Raw genomic sequence first — 27,080 nt, forward strand, 5'->3', positions numbered from 1 at the left:
GAAACGATGCAGGTGTTCATCTCCGATGGCTTTATTGAAGGAAATAAAACACCCGGGCGCAAGTTTACAGGTGTTTGTGTGTGTGTGTGTGTCAGCCTCTTTCTTTTTTTCTCTTTAACTATCTAGTGGCATATTAGGCTGGCATAGACTAAATTTTCAGGGTTTTGTTGCCTTATAAATCTCTTTTGTGGAACAAGAAATTGAAATCGAATAGAATTTGGACCGTGGAAAGCTTGTAGGAGCGCGGCACTGACAACATGACTAATAATTTACTTTCATCGGTTGTACTGACTTCCCCACTTCTTCGGGGGGTTTGGAAAACATCAGACTAGCCCGAAATAAATGAGCTTATTCTCTGCGAACAGCGTTTCTTTATTCCTCACTGTCCGATGGGGCATGCTGCAGGCCCACTTTGAAGTAGGCAACCCTATGATGCCAATTTTTTCATCAGTCTGCTGTTTCAGTTCTGCCAGCTCCCCAGAAATCCTTCAAGCCCTGCCTCTGCCCAGCACGCCACCTCTGAAGTCAAGTGCCAATGTCTCTGAGCAGTCTGTGGGCGCCACGCATCTCCGCTGTCTTCTCCCCGATGCAGAGCATCCAGGGGCACGAGTGCGCAGCCACTCGGGGCTGTTTTCTGGTTTTGTTTTCCCCCCAATCCTTTTATTTCAGTTCTAGTAGTCTCCTTCCCCTTTACATTCCCCTCCGTGCAGGTTCCATCTCAGGGACCCTGTACAACTGGCTTTATGTGCCGGGAGTCAGCTCTTTCTCCGCAGTTCCCTGGCCTCGAGAGCCCCAGCTGGCGGAGGGGGAGACAGAGCTGAAGGAGGAAGGCTGGCAGACCACCACCGCCCTTGTTCTTGATACACCACATCCGGGCCCATGGACACAGGGCCAGCCAGGGTCTTCCCCGTAAGCCTGACCCTGGCCTGTGACTCTAATCTAAAGAGGCGCAGAATGCAGCCATCATTCTTTCTTCTATTTTCTCCCTCACCCCATCTCAGGCCTGGCGACGGTGGAGGAAAGTCAGGTGGCGAGTTGCCAAAGGCGGTCTACCTGTAGCTGTTTCCATGGCAGCACCCTACGGACCTTTCACTCCCACTGTGCCTGTGAAATATAGGACCATTCAGGATGAGCCCCGTCCCGGCGATGAGGAAGAAGGGAAGCTGTTCTGATGCTCGGTCCACTTGGGAGCCTGGCCCTGTGTGGGTCAGCACTGCGCTTCCTCAGGGAGGAGGGAGGACCCCGTGGCTGAACGAGTCTCGATGAGCACTGACCTAGACCGGAATCAGCCAGTCAGCAGCAGATGGAGCTCAAAATCAGAGTCAGAAGCAAAGAGTCAGGACAACAGAGCAGACAAGACCCCCACGGGTGAAGACAGACCCGAAGGGATGGACGGACGGTCGCGGCTGTTTTCAGTCCAGCGGTCAGCAGGGGCAGTATCACTGAGCTCCTTCGGGGATGTCCCTGCACCTTCAAATGGCAAAGCTTTTATGTTGCTTCGTGTCATCCCAGAGCAAGGACACGGGACAGGAGAGACTGGTACCGAGAAGAACACGACTCTGTCTCTCAGACTGTACCTTTTTAGAGGGTCCCCAGTGCATGTCAGAGCTAGAAACAACTTCTCTTTTGGTGTTTACCTAAAGGCCCTTCTCGCCCTGGGACCCAGATCTGGGTTCAAGATCGCTAGCAGGGACTTGAGTGGCAGCCAGCATGCTGCTCAAGGCTTGTCTGAGGACCTGGATTTCATCATAAAGTGAAGGTCTTCACCCCTGGTTCCCTCTTCCCTGAGGACAAGTTCCGTCGTGAGATCCTCCTTCATCCCCGGAGAACATGCTTCCCTGGGGCCAACCGACCAGTTTGCCAGTTCTGTCTGAAGTCCAACATCCATTCGTCAGTCAACAGATAGCTATTGAATCTCTGTTGCCGACTGGACACCTCACATGAGTTGTTAACTACTCACAAAAAAGTTCTCCACTGCTGTTCATTTGCTGAAAAACTATTGTCCTGCATGGCTGTTAGAAACAGAATCCAATAAGAAGAATTCATTTAATTACTTTTTAGAAAACACACACATATACACAAAATGACAAACAAAAACAAACAAACATAACAATGAAATTATGTTTGCTCCAAATATGTCTTAGCTCCCTGGTAACCTTGTGCATGGCTGGTGGGGCATGTTGGTGGCATTTGCTGAGTGTTAACTTGCGTTAAAGCTTCTCTTAACCCCCCACTTCATGCAGCATGCTTGCCCTTCTGGAAGGACTGGGAGCCACGCAGGACACTCACTATCCTCCCCAAACAGATCCTCTCAACGGCCGCGTCTGCCTCCACCACATCCTGCGCCCTTCTGGGAGGGCTGGGAGCCATGCAGGATACTCACTATTCTCCCCAAACAGATCCTCTTAACGGCCGCGTCAGCCTCCACCACATCCTGCGCCCTTCTGGAAGGACTGGGAGCCACGCAGGATACTCACTATCCTCACACACAGGTCCTCTCAACGGCCGCGTCAGCCTCCACCACATCCTGCGCCCTTCTGGAAGGGCTGGGAGCCACGCAGGATACTCACTATCCTCACAAACAGATCCTCTCAACGGCCGCGTCAGCCTCCACCACATCCTGCGCCCTTCTGGGAGGGCTGGGAGCCACACAGGATACTCACTATCCTCACAAACAGGTCCTCTCAACGGCCGCGTCAGCCTCCACCACATCCTGCGCCCTTCTGGAAGGACTGGGAGCCACGCAGGATACTCACTATCCTCACAAACAGGTCCTCTCAACGGCCACGTCAGCCTCCACCACATCCTGCGCCCTTCTGGAAGGACTGGGAGCCACGCAGGATACTCACTATCCTCACAAACAGGTCCTCTCAACAGCTGTGTCAGCCTCCACCACATCCTGCGCCCTTCTGGAAGGACTGGGAGCCACGCAGGATACTAACTATCCTCACAAACAGATCCTCTCAACGGCCGCGTTAGCCTCCACCACATCCTGCGCCCTCTCCCTGGTTGCACGTGCTGAGCAAGGAACCCTGTCCTTCATAACTGGTTTCAAAAAGTTTTAGAAACAACATTCCTAGGTAACCTGAAACTTTACTTTGGTAGGTAAGGATACTTCATACCTACCACATAGGCTTTGGAAGGGTCCACTGAAAACCTGAGACAGCAGGGAGAGGTGTGTCACCTGCTGTGAGGCACTTCTTGCGTCTTCTGCTCTGTCCGTGGGACCCAGCGCCGGCAGCTGGGCACCAGGGCTCAGCCGAGGTGGCTCGCAGTTGGGCACACGCGCTTAGACTCCACCGAGGAAAGAAAGTTTCCCACTCATCCTTCCTCATCATGTCTCTCTATGGTAACACTTTCCCGGAATGATATTCCATTCTCTCATCAATCAAATAAAATTCCCACCTCTCAGTCAGTCCCGCCCCCTGCCCTTTTGGGTCAATACTGAGAAACAATATAGATCTTGGTATCCAGGGTAAAGGGAAAGAAAAGGGGAGAAAGGCCTGAGAGACCAGGCCCTTAAACCATTATGGCCTAAAGTGAGCTTGTGTGCTCCTCGGACAGTAGCTCAGTGGCTCAGTGTTTGTTACTCACCAGCTTTTTTTTTTTTTTTCTGTCTTAGCATCTTTTTGATTTTTTTTCATATCCATTTCCAACTCTGCCCCTCACTGTGAACGGATTATGGCCGATGAAAGCCTTCAGAACTATCTCATCCAAATACAGCGTGAGCCCCCTGCTTCAGGGGCCTGTCCGCTTTTATTTCAGACCCCTGTGATATTCCCCACCCTACACCTTTCACACGAGCGACCAGCCGAAAAATCCGAACTGAGCACCAGAGGAAACAGATCATCTCAAGGAAACCAGCCGGTCCACGACGGTTCAGAAATCTACGCCTTCTTAAAGCGGAGGGACAGCACGGTGAAGACCTTCATTAAACTCGGCATAAAGAAGACATCTATGAAAATGATTCCCGCCACTAAAGCCATTTCAGAGGTGGCCCAGGAGGAAAATCGCACCCCAGGGCTTGCTATTCAGAATGCGCCTGGGGCTGGCGGCCAAGACAGCGTTCAAAGACTTGCTCATAGCATGAAGCCTTCTGTAAAGAGAAAGATAAATCTCTAAAGCTTTAATTCGGGAAGTTGGGCTGGATACACTTTCCAAAGAGCGGATCATTGCTCTCGGATGATGACGGAGTTAAAAATAGGGTTAAATGCAGGCACAGTGGTTAGATTTTTTTTTCCTTTCTTCCCGGAGAGGTATCATTGTCACCACAATCCAGTTAATGGTTATACTAGTGGATTAAAAAGAAAAAAAAAAGCAATGTACATGCACACAGAAAGCCTGGCGGTAAAGAGCGTAAAAATAGCAATTACCTTTGGGACAGCACTTCACAATTCAAAAAGCATGTTCACATTTTTATTCTTGTATCCTCCGAGTAAGTTTTCGGAGTTCATATTCTCCTCCTTGCTTTACAAACAAAAAGTACACAGCAATATAGCAGCGCCGAGACTCCAGCCCCGGTGTTTACCTCCTTTTGTTCCGGCTCAAAGGCTTTGGGGTTCTGGTTTGTTTGTTCGTTTTTTGTTTTGCTGCACTGTAGCCACCGTAGGCAGAATTCTCATTATCTGCTGAGGAAAGAGGCTAAACTAGCACAGTCCATTTATTCAACAACGGAATTATCAATCACCAGTCACACATGGGTAAGAGAGGGGGAGGATGTAGCACTGTCAAAATCTACGAAACCTTTGAGATGGGCAGATGAATGGGTGCCCTTTCAGTGGGAAGCAGAGAATTTGCTCAGTAACTCTGGACCCTTTTAGAGTTATCTTAATCCATGGGGGTCTGAGCCTTCTTTTGAGTCGGGTCTTCCAAGTCCGTGAGTGAGGTGTGACTGACGGAGCTGTCCGTTGTTCCCAACAGCATCCCCTACGGTGCGCACGTGAGCGCACGGGTGCACTCCACACCTCATCCATTGAAGCATGTTGTATATTTCCCAGAATTGGGTCATTTCTTTTCATCTCCTGGGGGTCTGCAAATGACTATTTCAATGATGAATAAAAATCTCTCCATAAATAATCTACTCTTAGACACTGGCAAATTGTTCAGCACTATGATTATGTTAGTGATTCTTACAACCAAGTGGATAATGATGGCAAACGTGTCCTCATATGCGCAGCCAGGGGACGCGTGATGCCAGGTGGCAGTGGGAAGGATAGGTGTCCTGGGGGAGCCATAGACACCTTGGTAACAACCCAGGGGTGTAGGGGTGAGAGAGGACTGACAGCAGAGGGTTGATTACAGGTGAAATTGGTTCAAGGACTAATGTGAACGAAGAGAAGGCTGGATGCATTGAAATAGAAACATTAACCTGACAATTAAAAAATACCTGTCCTGCCTGATCAGGAGATGGTGCAATGGATAGAGCATCAGACTGGGATGAGAAGGACCCAGATTCGAAACCCCGAGGTCTCCACCTGGGCACGGGCTCATCCGGCTTGAGTGCGGAGTCGCTGGCTTGAGCGTGGGGTCACAGACATGAGTGACCCCATGGCCGCTGGCTTGAGCCCAAAGGTTGCTGGCCTGAGCAAAGGGTCACTTGCTCTGTGGTAGCCCCCCTACACCCGGTCAAGGCACATATAAGAAAGCAATCAGTGAACAAGTAAGGTGCCACAACAAAGAATTGATGCCTCTCATCTCTCTCCCTTCCTGCCTCTCTGTCCCTCTCTGTCCCTCTCTCTGACTCTCTCTGACTCTCTGTTTCTGTCAAAAAATATATATATTTTTTCTTTAAATATTTAATAGGTTGATACCCCTAAAAAAGATAAAGAAGTTTTAACCCCTGGCACCTGTGAATGGACCTTAGATGAAAATAAGGTCATTGAAGGTGTAATTGGTTAAGACGAGGTCCTACTGCACTGGGGCGGGCCCTTAATCCAGTCAGATTGGCGTCTATATAAAGAGAGAAACTTGGACACAGATATAGAAGACAGCCACATGACGCTGGAGACAGAAACTGGAGTGGTGTATCTGTAAGCCCAGGATGCCTGGAGCCACCAGAAGCCAGGCAGAGGCCAGGGAGGAGCCTGCCTCCCTTCCGAGCCTGCAGAGGGCGCACGGCCCTGCTGACACCCCGACTCCAGACTGCCGGCCTCCAGAACTGAGACAGACTACACTCTCTTATTTTAAGCTGCCCTGCGTATGGTCATTTGTACAGCAACGTTAAGAAGCTAATACAAATGCCTTCCTAGGTATTAAAGGAATAGACTCTTTTGAGTAGTTGCTTTAGTCTATTCACCTTGGTGGCCATAACAACTGTTGACTGTGTGGCAGAATGGTCAAAGTAGAAAGAAAGAAAACAGCAGAGTCCTATAGTACAGTTGCTGTCGTAAGCTCTCTATAAAACCCCGGCTAACGATGATGGTCATGCGCCTGGTGCGTGGTCTCGCGTCCTCCCCAACGACGGGCGGAAGGCAGTGTCAGCCTCGTCTTCCAAGAACGGCCCATGAGGCACAAGCAGGCTGGGCATCATCACAAGGAAAAGAGCCCCAGTCCAAACGCAGCTCTCTCCGATTCCATGGGATGCGTGTCGCCTACCGCCCATAGTTTTTCCTGCCCATCTACGCAATAACTAATCTGGCGGGCTTTTCTTCACTGAGTTTATTGCGTGGTTGGCCATTTCAAGCTGCCCGCTATGAGGAATCAAGGGAAAGGAACGTGTCCAAACGTCACGGTATTTATTTGATTTCTTTTAGTCCTGTCAGTCAGCCGAAGATCACTACCAGAGAACATACTTCTTCTCCGACCCTCTGGTCCGCCGTATGCCTACTGCACGTCTGACATGTCCCTAAACTAGAATGACACTGGCTTGCCTCTTTAGGGAAATGGCTTATAGTACTAACACGAGGATGGGCTTCGCGGTGTCATGGTCCCTGGGCCCCAGCGCCCGGGCTGCCCCTTAGAAGCTGTGTGAGCGTGGCTCTTCCCTCACACCTGCAGAACCCCAAGTCCCTCGTTTTAAAACAAGGGACGTAATACTTACTCTATAGCATTACTATGCAGGTTAGCTGCTCGGCTGATCATAGCGGGCGCAGATACTGTTATTATTCCAATTAGGCCTTCAATAATATATACTTTACAATGGACCTAGGAAAATCTGTTGATTATATAAAATTGGCTACAAATGTATTGTGAGTTATATAATTTAAACCATCAGCTTCCTGGTCTCGGTCATCAAAAGGGATTTAACTAAAAGACACAGAAATCAAAGAAGGCATTTTCTTTGCTATATTATTTAAAGAACTCCCTACAAATCAAAATACAAAATAGTTCTGAAAAGCTAATCTTCACAAGAAGAATAAATCTGTAAAGGTTCAAACTCTATAAAAAAAAAAAAGTACTTATATAAGCAGATTGAGCATCCAGCGACTTGCAAATCCCTTCCGATAAAACATAATAGTCACACACCCCGCATCCAACCACTCTGCATCACAATAGGAACCAAAGGCTAAAAATAAAGGTACTTACTGGCACTTTTATACTTCAAATGCAGTCTATTCAAATGATTGTGTGACGCCCAAAAAGTTTTGAGAGGGAAGTGATGATGGTATTAAGGTATTAAGGGAGACAAAATATTTATATTTTCCTTTTTAAAATGCTATCAACTTTCAAATTAGCCACTTCTTTCTCGTTTTTGTCCTTACTTAAGATTAATGACAACGAGGCCACCGAGTGTGGCGGTGGAGAGTGTGGCTTCTGGAGTCAGAATTTGGGGTTACATTAGCTTGTCCTCTCTGGTCAGCAGCTCTCAGAACCTGGACATGCCGTGCGCCCATTCACTCCTCAGTGTCCTCATACGCAAAATATGAATGTTAATACAAAGCTCAGTGAGTCATTGAAAGGGTTACATGGATGCACACAGCACGCTGTAAGGCAGCGCATCGCCCGTGGATAAAATACGCTTCATGTTTGCAATTACTATTATTGTATCTTATACTGTGCCTTATGGAGAAATAGCACCTCGTGGCTATTAAAAACAAATAGTGGAACTAGCTAGCAGGCACTGGCCCCTTGTTCTGCACCAGGCTCTGTGTGAGTACTTGTCCGTGGACGCACTGTGCCGTCAACACTGATACTCTCCCGGGTTTACAGGTGAGGGAGCAGGATGTGTGCAGGGCGCTCTGGATGCACTCTAGCAACTGGGAGAGCCACACGTGTTTCTACCAAGCTCTGAGAGTGGCACCTAGGACCCGGAGCCTTACGGGCACCAGGCCTCTTCTCCTGCCGCCAGACACAGATAGGATCTGCACTTCGAACTCAGTTCTCAGCTGGGTTCTCTATAAGATGAGCCTGAATTTGTGACTTCAGTGCGACCTCTTGTGAAAGTGATTTAGCAGGGGTGCTTTTAGGAGAAGGGGGGGGACGAGCAAGAGGGGGCAGGGAGAGACAGTGAGGAAAGGGTGTGGTCTCACCTGAAGACAAGTTTTGTCAGGGGCATCAGTGGTACCATATAGCTGGTCCCACTTGAGGCAAGGAGGCCCACCCCCTATCGGTCAGTCACAGGCTCTTGTGGCCCCAGGAGTTGGGGGTCAGGGTGCCTGCTCTCCTGAGCAAGGCAGCTCCCATTCCTCCAAAGCCAGTGCCCTGCACAAGGGCCACCTGGGAACCCTTAGACACCTCCAGTCCCAACATCTGGAGAAAGACACACTGCCCAGTGGACGGGAAGCCACAGCGTGTTCTGCGTCCACCCCTCGATGCACGACCTTTCTTCAAGGAGAGCCAGCCTCTCCTTTAAAGGAGGGTTCTGTCTGAGCACAGGCTGGGTTCTGGGAACGAGGCAAAGGTCTGTGACTCTTCACTGGGCCGCGGACTTCAGCATGCTGCTTATTTGTTGCACATACAGTATGCACCGTTCACACCGTCTTATATAAGAGACTTGAGCATTTGCAAACGTTGCTACCCACAGAGTGGGGGTGTCGGTGGGGGCCCTGGGACCAATCTCCCACAGATACTGAGAGATGATGAGTTTGGGGGCAGAGTGTATACGCAGACTTTTGACCGCCCAGGGATAGGTGCCCCCAAGCCCTGTGCTGTTCAAGAGTCAATCACTATTTACATTTGCAGTACATTTTCTGGCTACTTATGTATGTGGACCTGGAGACAGCATGTTCTACTGACATCTCCAGAGATTGTGGCCAGCCGGGGCCCCTGGCTGCTGCTCTGAACTGGCTGCCTGTTTTGGTATTTATACTCCCATTGTGTTCTGGCCCCGATGCACCCCCGCCACCTGGCTTATGCTGTCCTGGGTTCCCATCTGCCCGCTGACACAGGGAGCACGTGTCGTGACGCGTCCCCTCCCACCGGCCCGCTGACACAGGGGGCAGGTGTCTGTGACGCGTCTCCTCCCACCGGCCCGCTGACACAGGGGGCACGTATTGTGACGCGTCACCTCCCACCGGCCGGCTGACACAGGGGGCACGTGTCTGTGACGTCTCCTCCCACCGGCCCGCTGACACAGGGGGCACGTGTCGTGACGCGTCCCCTCCCACCGGCCCGCTGACACAGGGAGCACGTGTCGTGACGCGTCTCCTCCCACCGGCCCGCTGACACAGGGCGCCTGTGTCTGTGACGCGTCTCCTCCCCCCAGCCGGCTGACACAGGGAGCACGTGTCTGTGACGCGTCTCCTCCCACCGGCCCGCTGACACAGGGGGCACGTGTCTGTGACGCGACTCCTCCCACCGGCCCGCTGACACAGGGAGCATGTGTCGTGACGTGTCTCCTCCTATCGGCCCGCTGATACAGGGAGCACGTGTCCTGACGCGTCTCCTCCCTCCGGCCGGCTGACACAGGGGGCACGTGTCTGTGACGCGTCTCCTCCCATCTGCCCGCTGACACAGGGAGCACGTGTCCTGACGCGTCTCCTCCCACCGGCCCGCTGACACAGGGGGCACGTATTGTGACGCGACTCCTCCCACCGGCCCGCTGACACAGGGAGCACGTGTCTGTGACGCCTCCTCCCACCGGCCCGCTGACACAGGGAGCACGTGTCTGTGACGCGTCTCCTCCCACCGGCCCGCTGACACAGGGAGCACCTGTCGTGAGGCGTCTCCTCCCACTGGCCCGCTGACACAGGGCGCCCGTGTCTGTGACATCTCCTCCCACCGGCCCGCTGACACAGGGAGCACGTGTCTGTGACATCTCCTCCCACCGGCCCGCTGACACAGGGAGCACATGTCTGTGACGCGTCTCCTCCTATCAGCCCTGGGAAGGAGGACGGCCAGACGCAGTCCTCAGTCACACTGGTGTCCTCCCTTCCGTTTTTGGAAAATACTTCCTATCTCTTAGGGTGGGCCCAGTCTCATAGGCCTAATTCTTGGAGACTCTTCTCTTCTACCCCAATGTGTCACAGATTCTCAGCTTCTCTATTTGATTGTGTGTGTGTGTCACATAAGTTCCCAAGACAATAAGAGCCAACCAATGGTCTGTCGGGAATGCTTGCCAAGCCCCTTGCCGGGACGTTAAACCCTGTCTCCTGAGACAGTGCTCTCCTATCAGAAGCTCCGTTTTCAGCCTCCTGTCGGCCGTCTTTGACCCACCCCACCCCCGGTGCCTCCTGGCTTGGTTCCCTTCTTCCTGCTGGTCCATGGTAGCCGGGTGTGGAGGCCCCTCAGAAGGTTTCCTTCTCTCCCAGGAGGCCAAGTTCCCAGGCGGGTCTGCTCAGTGCTGAACTGAGAACATGGTTTTTACTAAATGTCACAAATAAGGGTTGGCATTCCTCTCGTGATTTTTGCATTTTACACATAAATGCTATTTACGCAAAACAGTTTTACCCAAACATTTCTCTAACTAGGAAAATAGTTTTACTTGAAAATGTTTCTCATCATTCTCTAATAAATGGAGAGGAGGGTGGGCGTGGCCAGGTCGCAGGAGGGCGGGGTGGTTCTGGTGTGGCATCAGCCTGCTGGCCACCAGGAACCTCTTCACCCTCCTGCAGAGCTGATCACCGGCGCGAGTCTCTAATTTTCTCTTTTCAATGCGTCAACTGCGCTTAGCACCATCAAGTGCCACATTATAATATACACTATGTACATTACAGTGCCATCACATTGCACCTCTGGAACATTGGAGTGTTGCACCAGTTGGAGAATCCCCTTCCATTAACAGCCAATTCTAGTTCATTGTTGGAAGTCTGAGCGGTCACTGTTACGGCATCCTCGGCCCCGTTGACAGTTTACCTACATTTCTTGGGGGTGTTTTATGGCCAGCCTGCTAGCAAGCTGCTCACCTTCAGAACCCCACTCTTGTAGTCCGGTTCCAAGAATGTGTTTTGACATCATCTCAGGTCACGATTCCAAAAGGCAGAGGCTTAGACAGTCATTGTTGGCAAGGCAATGCATCGAGGAATGCTTTCAGGGGGAGAGTGAGGATTCTATCACGAAACAAGAAGGGTGTCAGGGGTGGGAGGCTGTCCATGTGTCCCGGCGTCTGCCTGTCACTGGGCTCCTGCTGTGGCGTAAGCCCCGGCGGGGAGGCGGTCCCAGAGCAGGGGGAGGGCAGCGGTCCGGCAGAGGCAGGCGATTAGCGCCAGTGGTCAGTAGCTGTGGGATGGAGCCCTGGTCCAGGGGAGACGACCGTGGAGTCACGTGAACAGCAGCCACTAGGTCATGTTTCCGAGACAGAATTTAAAGCAGTGCTTCCAAAACCTAATGCCCATGTGCTAATTTGGGAACATCTCCTTGCTTGCTAATCACCGGTTCCTCCCCACCAGGACCCGTACTGATACGCCATTACTACATGCTACTCTCTTTCCATTCATTCAGGTCGATCATAAGCTCCTGTAGTGCAAAAGATTATCTCTTATTTATTTTTATATTTTAGAAATTAAATTATCTGCCTGAGGATGCATATAGCTTCACGTATGGATGTGGACATCACACACACACACACACACACACACACACACACACACTCACACACACACACTCACACACACACACACACACACTTTCTCTTTCTCTTTCTTTGGCGGTCGGAGCCATGGCTGAGGCCGGCCTTTCTGCCATCAGCCTACACCACCCAAACGAAGCATCCACATGTTGTCTTCTCCTCACATCTGAAGAGTTCTCAGCCAGTATTTCATTCCGGAGTAGGCTTGCTGAGAACATAAAATTTTAAAAATAAAAATAAATAGCAAAAGGATCCCTTGCTGGGTTGTCAATATTAACTGACTCTCATAAATGTAAATTTCCATGCATAGCTTTAGCAAAACCAAGAGCCCCACAGAAATAGCATCTGGAAGAGAAACGGTGTCTTGCATCCAAGTGGAAGCCGTCACGCGGGGTGGCTGCCCAGACACATCGCTCAAGCCTTGCGGAGTCCAGAAGGCATTGGTAGCTCAGAGCGAACGGCAGAGAGGGGGACCCCTTCCGACATTTATGCTCCAACAGCGATTCCAGAACTCCGCCCTTCGATCATGCAACACAGCAAAGGTCCTGAACCCATCAGGTCCACAGTCCACCACGGTCCATCGAGACAATGCATTTGAGTAGTGACCCCACCCCGACCCCCACCCCCAGAGCAGTGGATGCCCCCATCAGGGAAGAGACTAGCGGTGTGAGAAGGAAGACACGTTTATTTTCCTGTTCATACTCCCAGTGTATTATACTTTGAGGAGCTGCATCATGGTTCCTCCCGAATTGGAAACAACTCGGTTACCGATCTGTGTTGGGATTGAAAACAAACCAGTCATTTGTTAGATTAGTAAATCGGAGGAAGAGAGAATACAAACTACGGTGTGAATTAGAGCTGTGAAATTCTAGGAACAAAACATATTAACTCCGATGTGCACAGGTTAATGCGAAGAAATACTGCAATATTGCAGAAGTGATCGTCTGAAACTACCCCGCAATTGCTTGCGATGACATGTTAGAGCTGTGATTCTCTGTTCCTGAAGTGCGTGACCAGAATATTAACACCTGTGCATGAAGAATAGCACAGAAATCACCAGCAGAGATTTCCACGTGATGTGATTGTATGCTTATTCGCTTAATATTTAATAGGCTCCAGGTAAAGGGAGAGAAAATGGTTCAATAGTCCCCACACCTCAATTTAAGGGCTATTATATTTCAAATCAGCCTTCACACTCAGTGCCCCCTATAGAAACATTACATCAGAAGGACCTGTTAGCTTCTTAACTTACATTTTTATCTTTGGCCGAGAAGGTAACTGCGTACATACATTTCTTCATTTTCAAACTTCCTTCTCTTTATAGTACGTCTTTCAGAATTTTTTTGTTTCTTTAAAATACTGCTCCAGTTGCAGCTCCTTGGTGAAAGTTTCTCTGCTCTCACTGACTCATGACGCAAGTGGGAACGATCAGATTTTCTTCACTGTATTCATTCTACATGCATTATCTCTTTGGTTTTGTGTGTGTGTGTGTGTGTGTGTGTGTGTTTGTGTGTTTCTTTTTTTGTATTTTTCCGAAGTTAGAAGCAGGGAGGCAGTCAGACAAACTACCACATGCGCCCAACCGGGATCCACTCAGCATGCCTACCAGGGGGCAATCTCTGCCCATCTGGGGCATTGCTCCATTGCAACCGGAGCCATTCTAGCGCCTGAGGTGGAGGCCATGGAGCCATCCCCAGTGCCCGGGGCCAACTTTGCTCCCATGGAGCCTTGACTGCAGGAAGAGAAGATAGAGAAAGAAAGGAGGGGGTGGGGGGAGGGTGGAGAAGCAGATGGGCGCTTCTCCTGTGTGCCCTGGCCGGGAACTGAACCCGGAACTTCCACATGCTGGGCTGATGCTCTACCACTGAACCAACCGGCCAGGGCCTACGTGCATTATCTCTATACTGGTAACTATGACATGGTGTTGCAAATATCAGTTACAAATGTAGAATCCACATGAGTTGGTGATTTCCTTGAAGATGGGCATTCTTTCTTATTCTGTTTTCCCAGAAACTTTGCACAGTACCAAGAACTTATTAGACAGTGGGCAACAATGACTTTTTTGAATGAATGAATGAATGAATATGTGAATAGATTTTGTCGGACGTTAACAGGGAATAGCTAACATGCTCTCTACTGCACGATTCCCAGGGTTCAGCTGTGGGCAGTACTCAAAGTCTAGATACTATGTGAGCATACAGGTGCCTTCACTGTTCTCTCAACTTGCAAAGCCCAAAATTTCCTTTAGCATCTTCTCAGACTGCTCATTTGAACAAAGTTTACAGACCAACTGAACACTCACCGTGACTTCTGATTACTGCTGGGGAAATACACATGGCTGTCTTCCATAAACTGTAAACGATCTCAGTTTACAGTTCAGAAGGATGGTTCTCCCTGAAGGAGACTCCGTCCATACTCATTTTACCTGCTTTCAGCGTTGAACCAAAACGTTGTTAGAAAAATGACTCTGCGTCAATTAGAAAAATTCAAATGGCAAGATTTTTGTCTCCTGTTTACAGACCCTGAAACAACTGTCAACATTTATGTTCAGAATTTCATTGATTTCAGGCTTCACAGATCTTGCATTTAACTTTGTCATTAGCCTGAAAGTCTGCAGTATCTAACCCCGATTGCCCGTGGAGGTGGTATAGACTTCTGTCTATGAGGCGTCATCTGTCTGGTAAAGGAGCTTTTTTTAGCTACTGGGGGGGTTTAGCCCTGAGGGAAAAGATGCCAGGCTTTCTGCATGGTTGACCTCTGCATTAGCGCAGGCAGTTACACATGGTAGGTTTTTGTGTCTCTGGACTAGTCAACACAATTCCTCAAATGAGGAAAACTCTTCTTGCTAAGTCTATAGTATCAGACACCCTGGAAATTTTTATTTCTACCTTAAGTGGTCAATGTATCATCAGAATCATCTTCATTATGAATATTCTTCTGGCAATTTACTTGCTAAATGTCTAGTGTGCAGACAAACTCGGCAGGAACAGTGTATGTTTTATCCCCACGTTCTTATGACTTTGTAAAGAGCTGTGGCGACAATAGAGGTATATTATGACTTGCCACCCTCCAGATGGTGAGGTTTGTTTTGTTGTGATCCCACATCCCAAGGTCTGAACTGAATCCAAACTTCAGGAAGAGAAATGCGTTATGATTCTAGCACACCGGGAGAGCCTAACTGACGTGGAGTTTTGTCAACCATCCAAATATTCACTGAAAAAGATGTGTCTTTTTTTGTGTGTGAAACAGCACGTTGTGAGAGTGAGCTGAGAAAGCTAAGTCAGTGTAAGACTTTTTTGTGTGTGTGGGATGCCTTAAAGATGAAAAGAAATTTTGGAAATAGAAGAGTTTGATGAGTACTGCCTTATCTAATGTGAGAGGCAAGAGAAAGATAAACACAGAAAAATAGTACATAATCAGATCTCATTTCAAAATCGTAAACTTGTTCTAATTGCCCTTATCTTTGATGCTCAGCCTCTGTCATGACAAGAAAGCAGCTGATGTCAACCATCATATTGTAGCTTCCAGTCAGGGCAAACTGTATTTCAGGAATACTCTCCTGTCTGTGCACACATCCATTCACTCGGCCTAGAGTTACCGTGCGTCTAGTTTGTGCAAGTAGGCATGATAGACTGCTCCTCTCTTTTAGAAACCTTCTACTGGGGCTCATATTCTAGAATCTCTTCATGCCATTTTTTTTTTACCTCTTTAGTCGGACTACAAATGGCCCGTGAAAAGTAATGACAAATAAAATATTATCTATATCAAATATCATCAATCAGCCTTTCACTGGCTTAATGTTTATTCAAGAATAGCATTTGTGTGAAATGTGTTTATCTTAAAGAGGGCTGAGAAATGTCTTCTATGCATATCCTCAGTGATACGCTCAGTTACCAAAATAATGCCTGCCATTTTTGATATTTTATCATAGGTTTTAAAATCTAAACAAAATCAGGTGAATGATATGGTAAATATCACACATCTCACACATACTTGAAATTTGTTCCTTTCATATTTAAACACTCTTCCTGTGAGATACTGGCATAAAAGAGAAAGACAAATAGATAAATACCACAGAATAGAGAAGCGAGAAATTGATCTGCATTTAGGAGATTATCTGTCTATGGAAAGTTGAAAGCAATCCAGCGGGGAGAGTGAAATATTTGGGGGGGAAAAATCCTGAGTAACTCAGTATTTACTTAATTGGTTCACAACAGTCATTTCAGAGCATATTCTGTTTTGGGAAAAAGACAGCGAACAATTTTGTGCAAAGATGTCTCTGTCATTAATGAAATAGTCAAGTAGCATCACAGAAAGAAACATGGTCAGCGTGGGCTCCCGGCGTCTCCAGAACTGAATAATTGATCTCTCAGCGTATTTGCAGGGAGAACACAGAAAGGAAGGTGAAGGAGCAGTTACTTTGAATTTGTACGAGTTAGCCAAGAAAGGTCTGAGCGGGCAGCGGCTGTTTGAAGCTTCGAGATCATAAGCGGATAGTAAACAGAAGCTCTGAGGAGTTTCAAACTACTTTTGTGTTCTAACCGAAAGAAAAACTCAACATCGCAGTCCCACCTGTCTAATACAGTTTCTCAACCTTGGCACTATTAACATTTGTGGGCTGGGTCATTTGTTACACAGCGCTATCCTGTAGATCAGTGGTCCCCAACCTTTTTTGGGCCATGGACAGGTTTAATGTCAGAAAATTTTTTCACGGACCGGCCTTTAGGGTGGGACAGATAAATGCACAAAATAAAATTATGCGACTGGTGTAAAAAACTGTGGTATTTTTAAATATAATTGTCAAACTTACAAGACAAGCGCCAAGAGTGAGTCTTAGATGGATATAACAGAGGGAATCTGGTTATTTTTTAAAAATAAAACATCGGTCAGACTTAAATATAAATAAAACAGAAATAATGTAAGTTATTTATTCTTTCTCTGTGGACCGGTACCAAATGGCCCACAGACCGGTACGGGTCCGCAGCCCAGGGGTTGGGGACCACTGCTGTAGATGGTGGGATGTTGAGTCCTATTACTGACCTCTATAGATTATACATCAGTGGCGCACCCCTGCCCATGTGGTGACAACCAAAAATGTCTGCAGACATTGCTGATGTCTCCTGGTGGGCAAAATCATCCCCACGTTAGAACCACTGATCGAGTATGACGGTTTGCATCCCCAAAATTCAAAGGTCTGGGAACTAAATCCCATACACTAGTTGTTAAGGAACACTGATGTTTATCTCTCTCAAGACCCCCTGCTAAGCAGTTGAGTTTTTATTGCCTCCTGATACTAAGGTTGCTGGCTGTGTGCGGCCCAGGCCGTCACAGTCACAGTAAGATGGTATATTGATCAGGTAATGAGACTAATTTATTACTATCATAGCCGGCATTGTCTTCCCTAGAACCTCCTCGTTCCTCCTCTCGGCTCACTTAAAATGAACCGTTCTCTTACTCATCATTATTTTTTTTGATTGAAATGCTGAGATACAAAAGATGGTTTCTTCAAATGAATATTAATCCGTTCTCCCTGTACCTGACATGAAAGAATCATGCATCTTGCTAGAGAACACAATTATTTGCTGTCGCCCAGGACGCTCTGCTCTGTGGTCCCGAAAGTCGAGGCTGGCCCGGGAGATGGGCTGGTGCATTTGAGAGGTCAAGCTGACCGCAGGGCCTTGCCTCGTGCCGGCAGCAGTAAATATTTCATGAGCATCTACTCTGCTAATGTGTTGTTTCAGGGGAACCAGAGAAGGATCTGAGAGCCAAGACCCTCCGTGGAGGCTCTGTCCTCTTTGAAGGAGCAAATAGAAGCCAAGAAAATACAGAAAGGTATAATGCCAAATTGATGAGTCGTTTCTAGGAAACAAAGTCAGGCAAGGGCTAGAGAAGCTTTTCGGGACATGATCAAGAAAAGCCTCTGTCCATAGGTGATACGACGAATAGAACTCGGCATAAGATGAGGGAATGAGCTTCGTGGAGACCTGGGAGAAGCTTAGCTTACTTAAAGCTCAGCCGAAAGACGCGTGTGGCCAACCGGAGCGAGCCAACCAGATCAGCACTGGGGACGAGGGCAGAGGGGTGGGCGTGAGCTGGGTCACGCGGAGCCCACAGGTGGGGTCAAATTTGGGTTTTACTCTGAGTGGGTAAGATGACGCGGCAGGATCTGAGCGAGGGGCGTGTGCTCTGATTCAAGGCGACACAGGATTGGTCTGGCTGCAGTGCGGGAAGGAATGGAAAGAGTGAGAATTAGGGAGACGTTGCAATGACACAGACTGCAGGAAATGGGGGTGCAGGTCAGATGCACCCCCTTGGAGGACAGGGCCCTGGAGGCAGCCAGCAGACCCTGGGGAGGAACGGACTGTGCAGTGTGATGGAATGTCTTCTGGAGCAACGGGCAGGGTTGGAGCCTGAAGGACGATGTGAAAATTCGTCCTTTTCCAAGACGGGAGGTTGAGGAAGGAACGGATGCGTGTAAGAGGGAGGGTAGGTGCTTTTCCAACGTGCTCAGTTTGAGATGTTTTATTATCTCAAGAGATAATCAGATATATGTATTTTTTTTTCATTTACCTCTAAGTTAATCCGTCATTCTGTCTTTTTCTTGTGATAGTGGGGTGTTAGTTGTATCGGTGTACCTATTTATCCCCCCATTGGTGTTGACCTAATAGTCTAGCCATGCGTGCCATGGAAAATACAGGAGCTTTTATAGGTGTTTATCACAGTTAGTCATTTCTCCTTTACATACATCATTATCTAAGCTGAAGCAGCTAAAAAATCTCATGAAAAAAAGAGAAATCTGAGTAAATTAAATTTCAGAGGTCTGCCTTTCTCAGGCAACTAACTGGTCAATACTGGCAAATAATTTAAAAGTACAAACATTCAGTGTTAAAATAAAACTCTTTTGATATTTAAATTATATGTATGATATATATATATATATATATATATATATATATATATATATATGACTTTCAGGATCTCTTCTTAAAAGTATCTAGCTTGACATGACAAGAATTCAAGATTTTCCCTGAATATTTAAAGAAGCAATAAATCTAAGTTTGAGGATATTTGGTATATAAATTCATTAGGAAAGAAAATGTCTACAGCAAATGGTTTCATAGTACTAAAGGAATTATAACTTTATAGTAAAAGCTATAATTTTTTTCACTCTTATTACTGGTATTCCATATTGGCACCTTTTGATCCTTTCATTGGCAATTGAACCCAAATCAGAGTGGTCTATCTATATTTACAAAGTTCGTCATGAAGTACTTTACCACACATCCACGTAAAACTCTTTTTGTGAGTCACCCTTTTGAAGATGATATCTGCATCGGAAACAGTATCTCAGCAAAGAAAGTCAGTACTTCTTTATCCTCTATTCATATCTGAAGAATAACGATCTGGTTTGGGGCAGGTCCTGAAGGCATGTTAAGTAAAATAAATTGAGAAAAGGGAAAGATCAGCACGTGGGGTATTTCCTTCCTTCCTCCCTCCCTCCCTCCCTCCCTCCCTCCCTCCCTCTCTCTTTCCCTTCTTCTTTTCCTTCTTTTTATTTATTTTTAAGTGAGAGGAGGAGAGATAGACAGATTTTCACATGCTCGCTGAGCAGCATCCACCTGCGTCTTGGGCCAATACTCGAATCAACCTTACTATCCTCAGTGCCTGAGGCTGACGTGCTCAGACCAACCAAACTACCCTCAGAACGAGCTGACACTCAAACCAATCGAGCCACTGGTTGTGGGAGAGGAAGAAGGAGAGAAGGGGGAGAGAGAGGGGAAGAGAAGCAGACAGGCTCTTCTCTTGTGTGCCCCGACCCAGGACTGAACCTGGGATGTTCACACACTGGGCCGATGCTCTGTCCACTGAGTCAACCAGCCAGGGCCTCCTCTGGGTTCTTATTACAGGAGCATTACATGCAGTCGGGAACCACTTAGTCCCAGGCCAGTTACTGTCCTTAGGAATTCACTTTCCTACTCACGAAACAAAGGCAATAAATTGTAAAGCTCCTTGTAAGTCAGGTAAGTGACTTTTATCATACTCTGAGCAAGAAAAGTAAATTCTATTATATCATTATGCTAAAGGAAACATTAGTGCCTCCTGGGGTTTGGTAATAGGACATAGTGCGTTTTACCTCTAGGTCATTTGATCATTTTAAGTGACCTGTGGAGACCGAAAATGTTTTATGCTGTTTTCTATTTCTGTGACAGCAGGATTGGAGGAAAGATGATTAAAAACAACCTTTATGTATGAAAAATAAACCATAAGTGAATATAAAAGAGCAATTTATATTTGTTCTCTCAAGAAACAGCTGACAAAAATATGTTATGATGATAACATTTAAAATTATGAAAATGAATTAAACCCACTAACTCCTTGGGCCCTTGGTAAACTGGACAGTAGGCAGGCGATGCCATATGCAGACGATTTACTGAGTGGTCCCCTGGACCTGCGTGGCTCTGCAGACCAATGTCACCCCAGTAGAGTCAATAAAAAATGAATTTGGCTTTTAATATTGGACTCTGAAGATAGTTAACAGCTAAACTGTGGTTAAATGAGAGAAAAATAGCGTATTTGCTAACTCTTATGTTAAAGCATACTAATAAATGGTAAGTTACTCAACAATAGTAAAGAAACCTTTAAAAAAACAGATCCAAAAAGAATTCAGTAGACTTTATTTTTTAATAAATGAATGTATATTCTAACTCCAGGGGTCCCCAAACTACGGCCCGCGGGCCACATGCGGCCCCCTGAGGCCATTTATCCGGCCCCCGCCACACTTCCGGAAAGGGCACCTCTTTCATTGGTGGTCAGTGAGAGGAGCATAGTTCCCATTGAAATACTGGTCAGTTTGTTGATTTAAATTTACTTGTTCTTTATTTTAAATATTGTATTCGTTCCCATTTTGTTTTTTTACTTTAAAATAAGATATGTGCAGTGTGCATAGTGATTTGTTCATAGTTTTTTTTTAGTCCGGCCCTCCAATGGTCTGAGGGACAGTGAACTGGCCCCCTGTGTAAAAAGTTTGGGGACCCCTGTTCTAACTCTAATCTTACTTAACCTAGAGCAGGGGTAGTCAACCTTTTTATACCTACCGCCCACTTTTGTATCTCTGTTAGTAGTAAAATTTTCTAACCACCCACCAGTTCCACAGTCATGGTGATTTATAAAGTAAGGGAGTAACTTTACTTTATAAAATTTATAAAGCAGAGTTACAGCAAGTTAAAGCATATAATAATAATTACTTACCAAGTACTTTATGTCGGATTTTCGCTAAGTTTGGCAGAATAAATCTTTATAAAACAACTTACTATAATTAAATCTATCTTTTTATTTATACTTTAGTTGCTCCGCTACCACTCACCATGAAAGCTGGAACGCCCACTAGTGGGCGGTAGGGACCAGGTTGACTACCACTGACCTAGAGGATCAAATGTAACAAAATTCAGGTGAGGGGAGAAAAATCAGCCAGTAGAATTCTTTTCCGTCACATACAAAAATTTTTTCAGTGAGTTTCAGAAGTCTTTTAGAATTTGGTCTGAAATAAGGCTTTCAGACCTCGGCTGAACTACTCCACTCTCTCCTGGTGTTTCGGCTTGCCGATCATACATAACGGGCCATCTCGGTCTTCCTAACTGGGGAAGCCAATCAATGTAAGTACTTAATTAATACCCTATTGGTTTGTTCTCTGGAGAATGCTGGCAAATCCACCTATGAGTCTTATGTGTGGCCTTCTACACCAGCTGCTACTGACCTGGACAGTATTTCTGTGTCACTTCTCTGATAGCACCACCAAGCATCAATTTACTTTCAGATTTAAAAAAAATGATTTTGAAGAACCAGCTTTATTAAACTTATAGGTGATAAACTTCCTTATAATATTTATAGTTGAATCAATTTAAACACAATTTTCAATGCGTACACTTTTTTTTTCTGCTGACCCACTACAACCTAGTAGGTCAATATTACCTTATTTTTATTCAACATTTTTGTAATCTTGACTCCCAAAAATATGCAATATAATGTAGAATCTGAGTTATCATTGTTTCTTTTATGAGAACATGTTTGTGTCAAGAACCGTGATAATTATCCAAGACTCTTTAAATTGAATTTATGTTATGTCTGGGTCTGTAAGTCAATGGAAGCTATTTGGCAAAGTCTTCACTTTTGATATTCTCTATAAGAAAAAGAAAAATTAGACACATGGCAAAGCGATGGTCCCTCCTGAAAGCATCATTAACAATGTTTGTGTAGTTTCCTCAGTGTCTACAGATTCTTATTTGCACAGATAACTTAAAAAACACTTTGTCACTTTTAACTAGATTCTTTCACAATGAGGTCATCAAATATCTTATTGCTCATGATATTCCCTTCCAAAAGAACACATTGGCCAAGATACCTCATCATTTTCTAGAAGCTTCTAAAGTGATCAAAAGAATTATCTCATTTTTCCATCAAAGTATAAGGACAGTCAAGATCATTTGGCGATGAGGCCTTCTTTGTTGTACCGAACAAAGTAGCGTTCCTACCCAAGGACCAGGCTTCTTCATCAAGATGGTTTCTAGAAATGCAGTGATTTTTTTTCATAAAAGAAAGATCTTGATATCCTGCTCCAAATTTCTAACAAAACCTTTTGAACAGGCCCCGACTGAGGTGAAAAAGAGGACTTTTGTGTAAATAAGTGAGACTTCTTTTAGGACTGGCAGCAACCTCTGACACTTCCGCCTGCTAAAAATCTAACTTCAAAGTGGAGAGTCACAATACGTGGTGGATAATCTTCACCAAAAGTACAAAAAGCAGGACATTTATCAAATATTGGCAGTTTTTTCCAACCTGTACAAACAGTACCAGATTTTTCTAATCGCTGTGTTTTGGGTGTTTGCTTTTCATTCTTGTTGATGTGAAGATATTGGCCATGTTTAATCTGGAGAGGAGATGACAAAATAAGGATTATTTTTTTATCAGAGTCAGAACGCAAAACGTCAGACATGACCTTACGTGTTCCAAGATGTCAATAGACTCATCCAATTTTATATCGAAAGGATGTTATATTATTTCATAGCATGCTTCAGAATTCTATGACACATTTTGAAGATTTTAGAGTCGATAATAATTTCTTTACAGAGGTTCCACTTCAAATCTCACTTTCTGTCTTAAAGTCAAATATGGTCATTCTGACCCAGGTCAGTTTGACCATTTTCAGTGATAGGAGTTTGTACTATCTCAAGCAGGAGTGCTGGAAAAATAAAGAGAGAAAGAAATTTTTTTAAAAATTACAACTCAAACAAAACAGAGGGGAAAGTGTCTTCTGGAGCCTGCTTTTCAGAAATGGGGCTCGGTTGGAAAATAGAAGGACTCTACAACATCACTAGCTGAAATGGAATAAGAGAGACAACTTTCCCTCGTCCTACAGTACTTTGCAGTATCACCTCTTTTTCTATACAGGTGAGTCTAAGAAGCCAGCAAAGAAACAAAGGTGTGACCGGTGAGAGAAAAAGAAAAGCATTTAGCAAAATTCAAATTCAAACCACTCTGGGATGTTTCTTCATGCCCGGTGCCTTGATGTTTGTAGCACCTTCACTTGTAATAGTTAAAAACTGGAAAGAAAGCCAAATGGCCATTAACAGGTAAATAGACAAACGGTCACAGAGCCAAAACAGTGTAATATTCATCAGCCAAAAAAAAAAAAGGAAAGAAAAATAAAACTATTGATTCATACATCATCATGGATAAATCTCACAAAATTATGCTGTGCCACAGAGGTCAGACAAAGCTAAGTATGTCCACCCTGTACGATTCTGCTGGTGCATTATTTTAGAAAGTGCAAACTGACCTATAGAGGAGGAAAGCAGAACAAGGACATCTTGTGGACAGAGCGTGAGGCAGGGGCCAGCCAGGAGGGAGTGATTGTAAGAGGTTACCGGAAAACTATTGGAGGTGACAGGTACACTCTTTTAATGTGGTGTGGGGTGAATATACACAAAAGTCAAAATCTATCAAATTACATTATTTAGATGTGTACAGTTTCTCATATGGCAATTATATCCCCATAAAGTTGATTTTAAAAAAATAAAAGAGTTAAGGTCTAAGTTATCAAAAGCAGCACATGACAAATTCTTTCGGAGGCCTGAACTTTTAATAGCATCATTTAAATTCTTTCCGTCGCTTTGGAATCGTGGGTTCATGCTCATTGTTCAATTGCCTAAAAGAAACGCTCCTTACGATCTCTATTCCTATGAGCTTGCAGCACACTTAAAAATAATATGCAGACCAAATTACAGCAAGAACTCCATCATCTTGTCAGCATCGCAACATAAAACACAAGATGCAAGTGGGCGGGAGAGGTGTTAATGGGCTTTTAGAAAACACACGCATAAAAATAAACTCGGAGCTTTATTATTCTCAAGATTACAGGAGCACAAACATTTACAGGGCTGCATCGGAGTGGAGTTCATTTCCATCTTAACAGTACTGTGTTTACGCCTTAAACAGCCCGAGAGAATATTCTGGCATTGTTTCTTTTCTCTTTCTTTTTTTTTATTTTTTATCCTCATTAACGTATGAAAATGTACATTTCAATTTTTATGTTAAAAACTAAAAATGTTGCCCATAAAAGCAAACTACAGTAGTAATTTCTTGAATGGAACTATGAAGACTCTCCTGAAATTCATGGACACATAGCTGAGGGTCACTGGAACGTGTCACCGCAGGCCTCTCTGGTGATTAATCTGGGTGATTTTTAATGCCCAGTGTCCAGATTTCAGGAAGCAGCATGTGGTGGTGGATGCCCTGATTCTATCCCCAGTGCCGAGTAACCGGCATGCAGAAAATGCAGAACCCAGCGTTCTTTCTTTTTTTTTTTTTTTTTTTTTTGTATTTTTCCGAAGCTAGAAACGGGGAGAGACAGTCAGACAGACTCCCGCATGCGCCCGACCAGGATCCACCCGGCACGCCCACCAGGGGACAACGCTCTGCCCACCAGGGGGCGATGCTCTGCCCCTCCAGGGCGTCGCTCTGCCGTGACCAGAGCCACTCTAGCGCCTGGGGCAGAGGCCAAGGAGCCATCCCCAGCGCCTGGGCCATCTTTGCTCCAATGGAGCCTCAGCTGGAGGAGGGGAAGAGAGAGACAGAGAGGAAGGAGAGGGGGAGGGGTGGAGAAGCAGATGGGCGCTTCTGTGTGCCCTGGCCGGGAATCAAACCCGGGACTTCCGCACGCCAGGCCGACGCTCCACCACTGAGCCAACCGGCCAGGGCCAGAACCCAGCATTCTGCCTGCTGAAAATAAATACAGCTCTCGTAAGTTCTGGGACTTGAGTTAAAAACATGTTCCTTGAACATCTTTATTAAAATATATTAATACCGGAACTATATTTACTCCTTATCAATAGTGCTCATTTTGTGCCAGGCTCTGTTCTAAAGTACCATCTAAATATTAATGCTCTCGATCTTCGTAAAACCAGTAGGAGGTAGACAATAGTGTTATTCCAATTTTAACAGATGCAAAAACTTTGGCTAGAAGAGGTTAATGTTTATAGGCTGTTAGGGTTGGGATAGTGGCAACCGCCCCCAATTCATATCTTGTAGTCTGAACTCCTGAATACCTTAGAATGTGAAGTTATTTGCAAATAGGGTTGTTGCCGATGTCATTAGTTAATTTAGCATGAAGTCATACTGGGGAAGAGTGGGACCATGATCCAATATGGCTGGTATCCCGATAAAAAAAAAAAGAAATTTGGAGAAAGACACCCACACAAGGAGAATACCACGTGCAGATGAAGCCAGAGATCTGGGTGACGCTCCTACAAGCCACGGAATTCCAAGGATTGCCATCGACCCGCCAGAAACCAGGGAGAGACACACAACAGTCCCCCTCCGCCCACAGAAGGAGCTCTCACCCTGCTCATGTCTTAATCTCAGACTTCTAGTTCCAAGAACTGCAGACAACAGTTTTGTGTCGTTTCCATCTTCGCTTGCGGCCCTTGTTGCTGCGACAGCTCTGGCAAACTCATACAGAAGAGGGGATCCAGACACCGGGCTGCAGAGTGAGTCCTGCGCTGTGTGTCCGCCTAATGACATCGTAACTCTTTCTGTGTCAGAAAGGAAAAGGTCTTTAGTTCTAAGCAGGGAACGTGGAAGCAAATCAGAGGGAGGACATTCCACAGGCAGGAAGGTGCTGCGGTGACAAGGACAGCGCCCAAGCGCCCTGAGCGGAGGACGGGCTGGAGGTCTGGCGTGGACTGGACGTGGGGCGGAGAAGGGAGTGGGCGGGGACCTAAGGAGAAGCAGGAAGACGAGACGGGAGGAAAACTCAACTTGCAAGTATTTCATTTGTTTTTCGGGTCCTTCTAAAGTTTAGCTGTGCCTAAAATCCTGGTCTGATGAGAAGTCCGAGGAGCAGGGGAAAACCACGATCCACCGCAAAACCAGGAGGGTGGCGAGAACTGCCGCAAATCGTCCCTTCGCAGAACAGCTCCCAGAAATAGCCTCCGGGGCGGCTGACTTAAAATTTCAGACCAATCGCCCTGAAACTCGGTGACTTCCTCCGATACCTTAACATATCCAGAAAATAACTTTGCTCCGAGAAACTCAGGCGTGTCCAAAAATGAAAATCTCCGTTAACATTCAGCGTCACCGAAGAGAAACCCGAACCTCACGCGGCTCCTTCGCTGTTGTGTTGGGGTTTGATTGTTTTGTTCTGAGGGAGTACCTGTTATATATTTGTTCTGGAAGTGTTGTGGCTCGTTGTTATTTCCTTTTGCAGGTAGGCCAGCATCTGATGTAAATGTTTCCAGCACAACGCGGAGAGGCACGTGGGTAATAAACCTCTTCCGGTTTCCACGGCCTTGAGCCGAGGAAGGCTCTTGCCCGGTTGGTGTGACAGTGGGGAGTGTCGGGGTGATGATTCAGGCTGTGGGCCGTGAAGGACGAGGGGGTTCACGTTTCACTTCTATCAATAGATGAGTTCGGTGCACCGGCTCCACGTCAGGTGGCCTGCAGCGTATCTCGCATGTCACTGTCTCTCCACCGCCGGCCAGGCAGAAGACAGCTATATACTCCTAGCCGTTCTTCTGGGACCCTGACATGCCAAGGTTTATCGTTTTGAACCAGGCATCGATTAGTAAGAATTTTGGCGGGC

Source organism: Saccopteryx leptura, chromosome 11, assembly GCF_036850995.1.
Source record: "Saccopteryx leptura isolate mSacLep1 chromosome 11, mSacLep1_pri_phased_curated, whole genome shotgun sequence".
Taxonomy (NCBI): Eukaryota; Metazoa; Chordata; class Mammalia; order Chiroptera; family Emballonuridae; genus Saccopteryx; species Saccopteryx leptura.